This window comes from Magnolia sinica, chromosome 9 (genome assembly GCF_029962835.1).
Source record: "Magnolia sinica isolate HGM2019 chromosome 9, MsV1, whole genome shotgun sequence".
In the NCBI taxonomy this organism is placed as follows: Eukaryota; Viridiplantae; Streptophyta; class Magnoliopsida; order Magnoliales; family Magnoliaceae; genus Magnolia; species Magnolia sinica.
In genome coordinates, this window is record NC_080581.1 from 9,342,653 (window position 1) to 9,358,213 (window position 15,561).

Below are 15,561 nucleotides of genomic sequence, written 5' to 3' on the forward strand. Positions count from 1 at the left end.
GGTAAGGTAACACCTAAGCGGGTGTTTCCCTGACCGTGGGGCCTAACTTGATCAGCATGTTGTATATCCAGGCCGTCGATCAGCTTTTTCAACTCATTTTATGGTATGCTCCAAAATTTTAAAAAGATCTAAATCTCAATAGAATCACGACCCATGAAACAGTGGTGATTATCTATTAGAAATTTCTTGTGGGCCAAAAAAGTTTGGATCAATTTGATATTTGTTTTTTACCTTCATCTAGGTCTTTGTGACATTATCAACGGGTTGGATGGCAAGTAAACATCACGGTGAGGCTTAAAGAAGCTTTTAATGGTGGGCATTCAATGACAAATGTTTCTAGTGGTGTGGTTCACTTGATATCTGAATCTGTTTCATTTTTGGTACGATGCCCTAAAATGATCAGGAAAATTGATGGACGGTGTGGATATATAGTTGATGTATGCATGCCCCACGATAAGATGGAAAAGTTGATGGACGGCCTGAACACACGGTACATATATTAAGGTAAGCCCCTCGGTCAAGGAAACAACGAGTACGATGTTACACGGAAAACACCTCATCGGGTCTGCTACCAATGAAAAAGTGCCTTTCAGGGACGTATAGACGGTGAGATACCGATGCTTTTGGGAAGGGAACGGATTAGGTGACCCCGGGCTCACCCAAAACGGTGCGGCCATTACTGTGGTGGGGCCACCTTGATGTATTTATTTTGTATCCACCCCGTCCATCCGTTTTTCCTTATCATTTCAGTGCATTATCTCAAAAATGAAGCATATCCCATTATCAGGTGGACCATACATTGAAAATAGCAGTGACTGAACGCTCTACTATTAAAAACTTCTTTTGAATGAAAGGAAGAAATAAATATGCTTGATCCAAAACTTGGATGGCCTTTTGTCTACCTGATAATTCGATCAGCTTCATTTTTTTAGATAATGCACTAAAATGATATGAAAAAGTGAAGTGGATAAAAAATACATGCATCAAGGTGAGCCCCGTACTAATGGCCGCACTGTCTCGGGTGAGCCCGGGTGAGCCCTACGTCTCACCTAATACGCTCCGTGGCGTGGTCTGGCACATGCCGATGGACTTGGGGTTTGTTGACGTGGAAAGGTTATGTCGGCCTATTAAATATCTACCATCGAAAGTTTTAAATCAAGTTGATATTTATGTTTTCTCATCATTTAGGTCCATTGACCTTATGAGCAAGTGGATGGCAAATAAACATCACGATGGATCCTAGAAAGGTTGGGCCCACGTAACTTGCCACATGAATAAGTCATGAAGGTCGGTACTAGTCATGTAGGAGCTATGTGCGGCGCACCATGATGCATGTGTTTTATCCCTATTGTCCATTCATTTTTACAGATCATTTTGGCCACCTGCCCAAAAATGAGGCAAATCAAAATCTCAAGTGGACCATACCATAGGAAACAATGGAGATCAAGCTTACATTGTTCAAAATTTCTTGTTGGCCATAGGAGTTTTGGATCAAGTTGGTTTGTATTTCCCCTTCTATTGTACCTTATTTTTGGCCATTATACAACAAGCTATAAGAAAGGTGACATATGACACAACATGAGAAGCGATGAATGAAAAACCTTTAAAATACTTCAAGCATTATTTATGGAATTATGGCTGGCATAAATTTAGTGCTACACATAAGGATGATTGACCAGATAATGCAGCTGAGTTATCTAAAATTTAACAAGCAGAGAGAGAAAAGCACGGTCCAAGAGTCCAAGAGATAGTAGGCCACTGAGAGAGACACAAAATCTGATTGATAGAAGAGGAATAATTATAATTAAAAGGGAAATATAACAAGAAAATGATCTAGAGAGAGGCCATTCCACTACTGTAAGTGATGTAATAAGTAAAGAATGGAAACATAATAAGAGAAGGATACAAAGAGAAGCCTTTCGACTGTTGTAGTCCTTCAATTATTGTAACCATTGGAATAATGCTAAAACCATATAGAAGAATAAGCTACAATAAAAATTTATAAATAATAGGGGAAATCTACGGAGAAAAAATCATCTAAAAAAAATCCAACATATAATAAAACCAAATATATGAATTTACTTTATCTCAGCTTATCCTAAGAATAATGATAATCCAGTAATAGTGATTCTCAGCTATAATTTTAGTTGTAATCAAAATCTACGCTCATACGCTGGATTTGTTCTTTATCCAATATCAAGCAGTTATTTTAAAAAACGCATTCTTGCAGTCACTCTTAGTGACCGATTGTGAGTTTTTCTTTTTATCCGATTATATTGATATTATGAAAAATCCCCTTTCTTGTGGAAAGCAATATATAACCTACTTTCGGAGGAAGAACTCCACCCCCGATTATCATCTAATCATTATAAAATTTTGCAAGTGGTCGAGTAAAGGACTGAACTTCTTAAAATCTGGTCATATACATTCATATTGGACGTATCTACTTATTTTGGCGCTTATGATTAAAGTTAATCGGTTTGGATCGGGCCGATTTATCGATTTAAGCACACCCACACACACTACACGTGACAGAAACCAAATCGAGTGCCAACACCTTCATCTAGGTTTATGTGACTTTATAAACAAGTTGAATGGCAAATAAACAACACAGTAGGCCTTGTGAAGGTTTCAATAGTATGCAACATTATCCCCAGTGATTCTTGTGGTGTGGTCCACTTGAGCTCTAGATCCACCTCATTTTTGGACTAATGCCCTACAATTAAATGGAAAATGCATGGATGGTGGATAAAACACATACATCATGCTGCAGCCTATAGATCTTTTTCAGCATGGATCAGTACTAAGCTTGGTACTACAGGGGTCACTGTCGAATCTGAGTCCATTGATGGTGATGCAATCTGCTTACTTGGTCTTGTCCTTTAGCATGGGTCCATGTGTTAGGAAACCACACACATTTCTTTTCTATGTGCAAATAAATGTATTAACAATATAAAATATTTAAAGGATGAAAACCACTTTTAATACAAGAAATCAAATCATCAAACATGTAGGATGCGAGAGACACTAAGATTTTTTTTATTTTTTTATTTTTATTATTTTTTTAAATGTAAACCCTTCAATGTGAAGGAAAAAAATCACGAGACCTTGTCCAGCACGAGTCCATTATAATAGAAATAATGGAAGTACAGTCATCAAAAGATCTCTCTTGAATACTCAAATTCCATCACGTAAAGGTGGATTATAATATGAAAGAAATGAATTTCTCACCAACTAACGATTGTAAAAAATCTCCAACACAACCCTTCGAGAAGACAATCATAGAAACTGACATTGTATATGGACCCTTATGAACTTGGATGCAAAGATTTCAGTGGTAGAATACTCTTATTCTTGCTCTTCTACAAAGCCCCTTCTCTCTTCTTCTTTCTTCTCATTTTCTCTAAGAAAGAAACCCCTAATGTTTTGCTAAAACTCTTTATTGATTTACTATAAATGAATCAAACTTACTCTACCATTGTCTTATGATCTGTTTTAACCCATACAAGCTCTTCTTCGACTTGCAAATCATGTGCTCCTTGCCTTTGACTTCAAAATCTTCTTAACATTTAGTTTCTCAACCTCTAGATTCATGATTGTAGCGAAATTCAATATGACCCAAATGAATGACATCTTCACTATAGGTGAAAAAATCTCATCAAAGTCAATGCCCTTCTTTTACCCAAATCCTTTCATAACCAACCTTGCCTTGTACATTGGATGCGAGTTATTCTCTTTAGTCTTCAATTTGAATACCTGCCTATTCTTAAGTACTTTCTCTTCCTTTGGTAGCTTAATTAAGTCATGGGTATGGTTTTTATGCAAAGAATCAATCTCCTCTTACATAACTATTAGTCACTCCCTTTTGTGTTCATCAATTTGAATTTCTTGATAGTTTTCTGGTTTACCTCCATCTATAATCATGATATATTCATGAGGTGAGTACATTTTTTTAACTTAGGCTTGATTAGTGGTTCTTGAGAGGGTTGCTCCCCTTGTTCTTGTCAATTGGATCCCATAACATATAACCGAATATTTTATCTACATAGCTTAAGATCATTACTGTCAGTATGTTGTGACATATCGAGTAAACTCTAGGAGGCCAACCATGATGAATTTTTCTTATGCAAACTGTCCATCTATTTTTTGAGCTCATTTTAGGGCATGAGCCAAAAATTGAAGCACATCCGGTGCTCAAGTAGATCCATGTGAAACAGTGGAGATAGTGACATCCACCATTGGAACCTTTCTATGGGCCCACTATGATGTTTATTTTTCATCCAACCTGTTAATAAGGTCACAAAGACCTGGATGAAAGAAAAACAAATGAGTCAACTTAGACCCAAAACTTCTGTAGCCCTCAAGAAGTTTTCGACTGTAGGTGTTAAATTCACCCTATTTCAATTTTGGGCTATGCCCTAAAACGAGCTGGTAAACAGATGGATGGCATGATCAAACACATACACGTGGTGGGTCCCACAGCTTACGAAGGAATCCAAAGCATACTGAGTTACTCAGTACGTAATCCCTTCTGGTAAAATTCATGCAACGGGTCTTTACTTTCTTGGAGTGGATTTCATGCATGATGCTGATGCTTTGCCATTGATCATCGTGCATAGCAGTCAAGAGGAGGGTTTTTTTTTTTTTTTTCTATTTGTGCGCAAGTCGAACGCATATATGCTAATATGCATGAGAAAACCTTTAATACTCCAGCGTGGTCAGATGGATGATACAAAGGCAATTAGAAGTTACTCAGCAACCGTATACATTTCTTACGCCTAAGTCAATTACTAAACTGTTGGAATTATGTTTACCGATTTCAATGCTCCTTGAACAAAATTGACTGTTTATTTGCTTATCTTTTAGGATAGGTGGATATTTGTTGGACGGTTAAATGACAAATATCCACTGTTACTCCTATTTCTACAAACGTCCATCAACCAAAGGCTGAAATATTTCAAATAATGAGAATTTTGGATTTGACTTTTATCTTGAACAAATGTATGCATGTGTCCAATTTCTAGGTACCAAGTACCATGTAATTCTCCTATTTGTTTTTGTAATAATGTCATTGTGGATTAAAATCTACAAAGTCTGATTCCCCTACAGGGCTGGTAAACTGAGACTGAGATCGATTTGTAGATACATTAGCTTTGGCTAATCTATAGACAAGAGGATGTGACTGGCTTTGGCTAATCCATAGACCTAAGGACATGTGGATGAATGGTTTTGGTAACATGTGCTCTGGCATTTTTTATTTTTATTTTTTTGGAGAAAGATATATAATTTCATTGACGTGCAATCAACAGATATACAATTGACCTGATTCAGGAGGGTAACCACAAAAAACTCGAACCTCTCCTATCATATGCTCTACATATCAATAGAAAGAAAACCCTAGACGCAGCGCGAAGACCCCCCGGATCACCCGAGGAGAGCCCACAACAAAAATCAAAAACCGCGACGGGATCGTGTAACAAACACTTTATACACGAAATGATCTCAGGGCCCAAAACCCGATCCTGTCCAGGACCAACAGCCCCCGCAGACGCCATGGGAGGGAGTTTGGATGCATGTGGAAGGAGGCCACTAGGTTCTCACTGCCCATACGAGTCATGACATCCGCTGGCCCGTTCCCCTCTTTGAAGGTATGAGAAAAGGACACCAAACAACCCTTAAGAAGGGAAATAATCCGCAAGACCCAAGGTCTCATAGTCCATGGAATTCGGGATTTTTCGAGGATGAGGTTGAGGGCAAACTCGGAGTCCAATTCGACGAAGATTTTCTTCAGTCCCCTCAAAAGACAAAAATTGATATCATCATGCATAGCCCTTACTTCCGCGATATTATTGGAGCACACCCCATAGCTTGAGGAGAAAGTGAAAATCAGATGCCCATTATCTCGCTGACAAACACCCCCACCTCCAGACAAGCCCGGATTCCCTCTCGCCGAGCCATCGACGTTCATTTTTACCCACCCTGCTATTGGCTTACTCCATCTGATTATATGGCACCTCATCGGTCTTTCCCTAGGAGAGGGAATGCCCAAGATCCGACTACACCTCCTACCTCTCGAGTTGTCAACCGCATCCTTTTGAAGGATCAAAACAGCCCACCATTTTATTCGGGCAATGGATGAGGCTACCCTCATCTTACAACCCTCATATTTTGCTTTATTCCTAGCACGCCAAAATTTCCAACAATTGAGAATAGGGAGAATGTACCTGATATTGGCTGGTGCTCTGTTCACTCCCCAAGTATAGGGTTGTGATGTAGTAATAAACTCGGTAAGACCGAGGTCGAATCCACAGGGACTGAAACTTGTACGTTTCCTGAAACTAGGTAGAAATAGAACTAGCCTAAGATGTAATCAAAATCAAATGTAAATTTAAGGAATAATTGTGGAATAATTATCTAAAACTTTAAGGAATTCAGAGGAAGGAAACTAGGGATTCAGAGGATCCACTTGTAGAGATCAGGGAGAAATTATGCCTGCTTCAGAAATCATGGAATTGAACTAGACTTCCTTTGATACAGTTTTCAAGAGGTGAATGGTATATGAGTTAGGATGGATTCCATCATCTAACCATGCCCAGGAGACAAAGCAAACAACAGGATTAAACTAATTACCAACCAATCAACAATGTATGAGGATCAGGAAGGGTACTGTCATCCTACCATGCCCATGGAGCAATGATGAACAACAGGGCTTCCTGACTTCATAAACATAAAAGGGGAAAGAAATATTCAGAGCCATTGCAAACCCATTGTAATTTCAGTCACAACAGACCATTAAAGACTAAGAAAAATATTCTTTATAATAATCACTAAATCAAATTCAGTTTATGAAATTTAAAGGCACAAAGTAGAATCTCCCATCTTCCTACAAGCTTCACCTCCTAGCCCGAGCTAAGAGGTCTAGCCTAGCATGATCCTGCTAGAACCAAATAAAAAATATGAAAGGAAAGAAATAAAAAGAAAAAGAAAAAGGAAAAAAAAAACTCCAGAAACCGGCTTCAAAATTCGCCTCCACGGCTGCACTTCCTGTCCCAGATGATGGCTCCCTTTCTCTCTTCTCTGTCCTTTTATAACCCGATGTAGGTCGGCTGGGCTGTTTGCGCAGCAAGCAAGTCGGTTGTTTCGTAGTTGGAGACGTTTTACGCAACAGAGAAAACCAATAATTTTTCAGTTTTGTTTGCACATGCAACCATGATCGAAGTTGGACAGGAAATCCACTCCGTCCACTGAGCTCACCTAGAAAAACCGGTCGTATATGGATGGTTTTGGATCGGATCTTTAGTGGTACGGAATATCTCTCTCACTGCCGTCTATCTTGCGTTTGAACGGATGAAAATATATCTCTGCTGCCTCTTGAAAATTCGTCACCCAGGTTAGGATGATGGGGAGCGTGGGCTTCTTATGGACGGTCCAGATCAGACCGTTGCTGTCCTATGGAGGCCTATAGAGATCAACCGCGAACTCTGTTTTCGAACAGAGCTTCCGCGTCCGCGCTGTGATGGATGGCGGCCCACTGATTGATGTCAGGACGAAAATCCATTCCGTACATTGGAATCTACTCAAAAAAACATTTTGGAAGGGATATTTTTGGAGTGAAATTGGAGTGGCCCATACGATATTTTATTCCGCCGTCCATCCTACGTTTAACGGCTAGGATCTTACAATAGCTTGCATGGTGGTAAAACGACACCTAGGCGAGGGTCTACCCCAACCTCTCGTCACAATGGACGGTCCAGATCTGTCTTTTGAACAATGCCTGGGCCCCACAAACGCCAGCCGCGAGCTCTGTTTGTGCGCTGGGGAGAATTTGAATTGGAGAGGGAGACGTCCCTGTGTTGCCATGCAAGTCTTAGTGCAAAAAGTGTACTATGTACACTGTATGATGATTATGAGAAATCCACACCATCCATCTTGTTCTTCTCATGATTTAAGGCGTTGAGACCGAAGATGAGGAGTATCCAGAGATCAGGTGGGTCCCAGATCAGTAAATTGTGGGCTGATCTGTCCGTTGGGCCCCTTCCACAGCGATCCAATGGATGAAAATTTACGTGTACGGTTAATTTATGACCCTCAGGCCATGTATAAAGTTTTGAGCTGATCGGATGGCGAGAACCCCGTGATCTTACATTTTGGACGTCTTTTGGGCCACTTAAGCTTCAGTTTCTCGATTTTCGCGGACCCCTAGTGTATAATTCCGTTGCTCTTGGTCTTCTAGAGTCCGTTCCTTGCCTTGGTGCTTCTGGAGCGTCAAATCCATGCATTTACCACCCTTTTTCAGTCCAGGCTCTTAAACACACCCTGCAGCACAAACACGATTTAAATAGGCCTTTAAACATTATCATGGTCGTAAATCCATGAATAACTGGGGTCTAATATGCAATATTTGACCCTCAACACAACCCCTAACCAGCATCTTGCTAGTCCCGAGCAAGGTATGCGAAAAAATAAATTGAGAAATACAGGACAATTTCTACAAACCCAAGAGATTTATGAAAAACAATTCAGATACTCGAATAAAAAAAACTAAGATTCATGAATGTTGGCATTACTTTCTCCTGAAATCAAGCTCACGGTAAACTTCATAATCAAGCTTAAATACTAATCCATTAATTAAAACGATTCTAAATATTGAATTCCATGGATGTATAGTCTAATCTCGACTTGACACCATTTAAATTTCACTCCTCTATTTCAGGATATCATTGGTAACCACAAGAGAATTCATGATAACCAATACCTAAACCAAAGCTTGATCCATTCTTCCAGCTTTTGATGATTTTCACACTATGTCAACTTGCTTAAAAGTACAGCCAAGGAGGAGAATCGAATCTACACCTATAGGGAGCAAACCTATGGTAAAGACCGGTTGCCAAAAAGTTTATGAATGTTAACCTTGGGGAATCAAACCTTCACCTGTAGGGAGCAAACCTATGGTGAAAACCATTCGCCCAATCTTTTCAATTTCTCAAGTTGGTTCCTTTCAAGCTTAATGATTACCAAATTAATCCTTCAATATCGAATGAAACCTTAATGTGTAAGCGAGATGTGACATGTAAAATTAGGATTCAATTAGTGTTTAAAACTTCTAATCATGGATTAATAGTTCTAACTTAACTGTGAAATCTAACAATAGTTGAATCCAAGAGTCATCAATTCCAACATCACTTATCTTGTAATTCTAAGTCTAAGATGGCCATTAAAATCGCTTCGAATTCATACGAAATTCTGAAAAATTAAAAAATTTCACAACTTTTGCTCAAGACCAAGAAACACTGATTGGGAAACCTAATCTCCCACCCCCAACCAAAAATCTACACTGTCCTCAATGTAAAAGATATGAGCTTGCAATGCACTTAGGACACGAAAAGTGAATATGAAGTGATGGGAAGATAGTACCTGGCTGATGAATCGAGAGATACTTTCCAAGAGATCGCAGCATGGGCGTCGGTCAGCACGAGAGAGAAAGTAACACAAAAATGACAAAAATAAAACCCTACCTGTACCACTTTCGCAGGTGCTCTCGATTGCATTTAGCATATGCAACAAGCCTTTAAACCCCTAGGTTACCCCTAGTGGACGAGTTGTAATCTCGTGAGGGTTTGCAGTAATGTTACCCACAAACATTGAACTAACTAATGATAAAAATGAAATGAAATGAATAGCTGGGTTGCCTCCCAGGAGCGCTAAGTTTACCGTCTTCAGCCATACAAATAAAGCAACTACTCTAGTCCTAAGAAAGCAAGGAAAAACTACTGAGTCAAGCTGCAAGGTTCCTCTTTCGGCCAGTATCTTGATAAGTTTCTCAGTAAGTTCCTCAACAGGATCATCCAAAAGCCCTTTTTGCAATAGGCTTGGACGCCTTGGAGCATGACCTTCCATAGAAACTTATGTACCTCATTAAAATTTTGCTGTTGATTCGCTTGAGGTATCCAAAGTATATGTGATTCACCTGTGTCAGAAAAAGTTGCAAAGTTACTATCCCATGGTGAATCAGAGACTACAGGTAGATTAAATTGAGAAAAATTTTCAGGAAGTAGTGTAGTCTCAACACATTCCGAAGTAGCAAACTTCAGTTCAATTTTCAGCTCCTCCTCCCCTAATGGTAAACATTCAGGATCTGTGGAAGAAGGGGCTTCAGAGTAAGGGTTCACTCGGTCAGTGATGACTACCGAGATGTCGTCTTGCAAGGCATTCACTATGTCTCTTATCATGGGATCATTTGAATCTGCAAAGTGTGCCAAACAATCATCAAAAGAGTTGGGACATTCAGCTGAGGGTGACTCATTTTCCACATTAAAGCTTGTGATGATCTGCCCAAGGAATCCATTGTCTTTAAAGGTAAATGGAGGTGTGCTCTCTTGCTCCAGCCCTACACAGATAGATTGAAAATCAATAGGGGAAGCATCGATGTGATCACTTTGTTCATTGAAACTACTCAATCGAGGTGTTGAATTGTCAAACGTGTACAGCTCAGATGGTGGCCTCAACTTAGTGGTTTCAATTTCCAAGGTCGTAACGAGCAACTCGACCTTCTCCTGAATCACATCATCATTTAATTCAAAAGAGTGGTCCAAACATGTTTCACAAGAGTTAGAAGGGTCGATTGTAAGGGGCTCAGCCTCCACCTTAAAATCAGACATGTCAGGTGAGGGGAGTGGCTCATTATGACCGACCACTTCATGTACATCTTGATCATTGACCTGGACCAAACTTGAGATTGATTCTAGGGGACTTTGGGCTGTATATTCATGATCATCATCCCAATAAGCATCATTGTCTAATTCCGTGCAGTACACACTTGGGATGGGGTCGCTCTCCTCACATTCTACACCTAAGTTCGGTTGAGGTTTGAAAAAACTAACTTCTACGTCATCATTGAGATCCTGTGTGTCATGTGAGGAAAGTGTGTTATCATCACTGTATTTGAAAGATACCCACGCATCTTGACCATTCCTTTGAACAGTCATCGAGATCAACTCATCGGGAAATTGAACCATATGTTCATTGATAGAATCCAACTCCTCATTTGTAATTCCAGAGTTCTTCCAAAGCGAGTTAGGATCACTTTTCTCGCATTGTATTTCTGGAATGAATTGTGGTTGAGATAACCGAGCCTCCTCTATCTTATCAAGGCGCGAATTAAGCGCTTCCAACGATTTTCTCATTTCCGTGAGATAGGCCAGGCTATGCTGAGCTAAATCCTCTTGGATTGTTTCTGGTTGGATATCAATGGTAGGATATCTAAGAGGATAATCATTATAACATATAGTTGGTTCATCTTCCAAATTTTGATGTTTCCCCTGGTAATAGTCATAATGATCATACATGGGAGAATATGATGGTTGATAATAATCCTCGTTTCCATAATTACGATCATATACGGCCCTATTAACAGATGGAACATAACGTTCTAGTCGGTTCTCAATGTCTGTTCTTGATGGAGAAAAATCTTGAGGTATACGTTGAATTCCACAACCCTCAGGCATTCCCCAATATCTCTTATCCATCTCGGCATATGCACGTACCCACGCTTCCATGGTAGAACCCTAACTCTGAGTCTAATCCTAGAAAAAGAAGAATCCTACAGCAATACATAAAGTAAGAGGAGAAGTTAGAAAGAAGGTACCAAATGAGAAGTTCCTATATTAAGATCCTGCAAAAGAAAACAACAGAAATTAGTTTCTAAATTTAAAAATTCTAAAATAATGTTAGTTTTTAAACAAAAAGTCTACAAATAGAAATTTTTAAAAATAAATTAGGAAACAAAGTTAGATTCTAAAAGAGTTAGAATTAGAAAGTTAATAAAAATAGAAAGTTAGTTCCTAAAAAGGAAAGTTCCAGAATTAGAAAATTTCTAAAAATAAAGGGAAGATGAGTTAGTTTCTAAAATTAGCAAGAAACTCTAAAAAAATAAAAAAAAGAAATAACTAACCAAATTTCTAAAAACAAAAGAGAAAAGTTTCTAAAAATAAACTATTTCTAAAAAAAAAAAAAAAAAAAAATAATAAAAAAAAAAATAGGAAAATACTAGAATTAGAAAATTTCTAAAATTCAAACCCTAATTCTAAAAATAGAAAAAGTAGAGGAATCAGAAAAGAATTACCAATTTAGAAGTTTATGTCAGGATCCTACAAAACAGGAAACAAGTTAGTTCTAAAAATCAAATAGAAATAAGAATCTAAAACTAAAGTTAGTAAAATCCTAATCTCAAACTAATTCTAAAACTAATTAATCCCAAAAAACGTAACCGTCAGTCCCCGGCAACGGCGCCAAAAACTTGTTCACTCCCCAAGTATAGGGTTGTGATGTAGTAATAAACTCGGTAAGACCGAGGTCGAATCCACAGGGACTGAAACTTGTACGTTTCCTGAAACTAGGTAGAAATAGAACTAGCCTAAGATGTAATCAAAATCAAATGTAAATTTAAGGAATAATTGTGGAATAATTATCTAAAACTTTAAGGAATTCAGAGGAAGGAAACTAGGGATTCAGAGGATCCACTTGTAGAGATCAGGGAGAAATTATGCCTGCTTCAGAAATCATGGAATTGAACTAGACTTCCTTTGATACAGTTTTCAAGAGGTGAATGGTATATGAGTTAGGATGGATTCCATCATCTAACCATGCCCAGGAGACAAAGCAAACAACAGGATTAAACTAATTACCAACCAATCAACAATGTATGAGGATCAGGAAGGGTACTGTCATCCTACCATGCCCATGGAGCAATGATGAACAACAGGGCTTCCTGACTTCATAAACATAAAAGGGGAAAGAAATATTGAGCCATTGCAAACCCATTGTAATTTCAGTCACAACAGACCATTAAAGACTAAGAAAAATATTCTTTATAATAATCACTAAATCAAATTCAGTTTATGAAATTTAAAGGCACAAAGTAGAATCTCCCATCTTCCTACAAGCTTCACCTCCTAGCCCGAGCTAAGAGGTCTAGCCTAGCATGATCCTGCTAGAACCAAATAAAAAATATGAAAGGAAAGAAATAAAAAGAAAAAGAAAAAGGAAAAAAAAACTCCAGAAACCGGCTTCAAAATTCGCCTCCACGGCTGCACTTCCTGTCCCAGATGATGGCTCCCTTTCTCTCTTCTCTGTCCTTTTATAACCCGATGTAGGTCGGCTGGGCTGTTTGCGCAGCAAGCAAGTCGGTTGTTTCGTAGTTGGAGACGTTTTACGCAACAGAGAAAACCAATAATTTTTCAGTTTTGTTTGCACATGCAACCATGATCGAAGTTGGACAGGAAATCCACTCCGTCCACTGAGCTCACCTAGAAAAACCGGTCGTATATGGATGGTTTTGGATCGGATCTTTAGTGGTACGGAATATCTCTCTCACTGCCGTCTATCTTGCGTTTGAACGGATGAAAATATATCTCTGCTGCCTCTTGAAAATTCGTCACCCAGGTTAGGATGATGGGGAGCGTGGGCTTCTTATGGACGGTCCAGATCAGACCGTTGCTGTCCTATGGAGGCCTATAGAGATCAACCGCGAACTCTGGTTACGAACAGAGCTTTTGCGTCCGCGCTGTGATGGATGGCGGCCCACTGATTGATGTCAGGACGAAAATCCATTCCGTACATTGGAATCTACTCAAAAAAACATTTTGGAAGGGATATTTTTGGAGTGAAATTGGAGTGGCCCATACGATATTTTATTCCGCCGTCCATCCTACGTTTAACGGCTAGGATCTTACAATAGCTTGCATGGTGGTAAAACGACACCTAGGCGAGGGTCTACCCCAACCTCTCGTCACAATGGACGGTCCAGATCTGTCTTTTGAACAATGCCTGGGCTCCACAAACGCCAGCCGCGAGCTCTGTTTTCGCGCTGGCGAAAATTTGAATTGGAGAGGATGACGTCCTTGTGTTGCCATGCAGTGTTAGTGCAAAAAGTGTACTATATACACTGTATGATGATTATGAGAAATCCACACCATCCATCTTGTTCTTCTCATGATTTAAGGCGTTGAGACCGAAGATGAGGAGTATCCAGAGATCAGGTGGGTCCCAGATCAGTAAATTGTGGGCTGATCTGTCCGTTGGGCCCCTTCCACAGCGATCCAATGGATGAAAATTTACGTGTACGGTTAATTTATGACCCTCAGGCCATGTATAAAGTTTTGAGCTGATCGGATGGCGAGAACCCCGTGATCTTACATTTTGGACGTCTTTTGGGCCACTTAAGCTTCAGTTTCTCGATTTTCGCGGACCCCTAGTGTATAATTCCGTTGCTCTTGGTCTTCTAGAGTCCGTTCCTTGCCTTGGTGCTTCTGGAGCGTCAAATCCATGCATTTACCACCTTTTTTCAGTCCAGGCTCTTAAACACACCCTGCATTACAAACATGATTAAATCAGCCATTAAACGGTATTATGTTTGTAGATCCAAGTAATAACTGGGGTCTAATATGCAATATTTGACCCTCAACATGCTCCTTCAGCAGCCTCCGCAAGGCACCACTGCAGCATTCTCCCTTCCACGTTCTAATTGGGCATGATGGGCATGTCGCAACAGCAGCTAAAATGGGACCAAATTGCAGCCGCGTGCTGGCCATGCAGGAACAGATGATCAATAGACTCGGCATATGGCAAAGCTCGTTGTATGTCACATGAGCAGCAAGTGCAGATGGATGCCAGGGAAATCCCTCTGGACTGAACCCGATCATTTACTGTAATTGCCCCATGCAGCAACCTCCAGTAGAAAATCGATATTTTTAGGGGAATATCCTTGTGCCACGGCCACTTGCTCCAACTGATGGCCGGAGAGGAAGCCCGGCTCACCTTCCAAGCTGATTTGAAAGTGAATCTGCTTGACAGATCAAAGGCCAGAATCATTTATCCTCGCCATCATCTGAGATCATGAAGCCTCCATTAAAGATGCGAGCTAGGACCTGGTTCGGGAGGAAATTGAGGGCTAACGACAGAGGGAGAGGACCTGCCGCACCCAAGAAATCTCTAAGCTTTAGACCCCTCATCTCAACAGGAATTGGGACGGAAACTAGTCACAGAAGAGGACCCAACCCAGTCCAATTGTCCTCCCACAAATTTATGTCCCCATGGCCCACCTTCCATTGGGCACTGTTTAGAATGAACGGGAAATGTTGCTTGATTTTAGCCCATAAAGGGGAAGCTGACGCTGAAACTCTGACTGGGCCCCTCAAGTCCCTATGATGCTTAGCCCGCATAAGTGAAGCCCATGGACTAGCAATCTGCCCAAACTTCACCTCCCACATCATCTTCATCTTGAGAGCACCCATAACTTCTTTAAGACATCTGATCCCAAGGTCGCTTTCGCTAATAGGCCTAGCAATTCTATCCCAAACAATCCAGTGCAGTTTGCTTTTACCATTTGACCATCCCCAGAAAAAAATAGCAAAAAGACTTTCCAATCTTCCGATAACTTGCCCTGGTACATGCATAGCTGACATGGTATGGATGGAGATAGTCCCCAAAACATGCTTAATAAAAGTCAACCTACTAGCTTGTGATAGAAACTTTGACTTCCAACCACCAACTCTTTGGTTGATC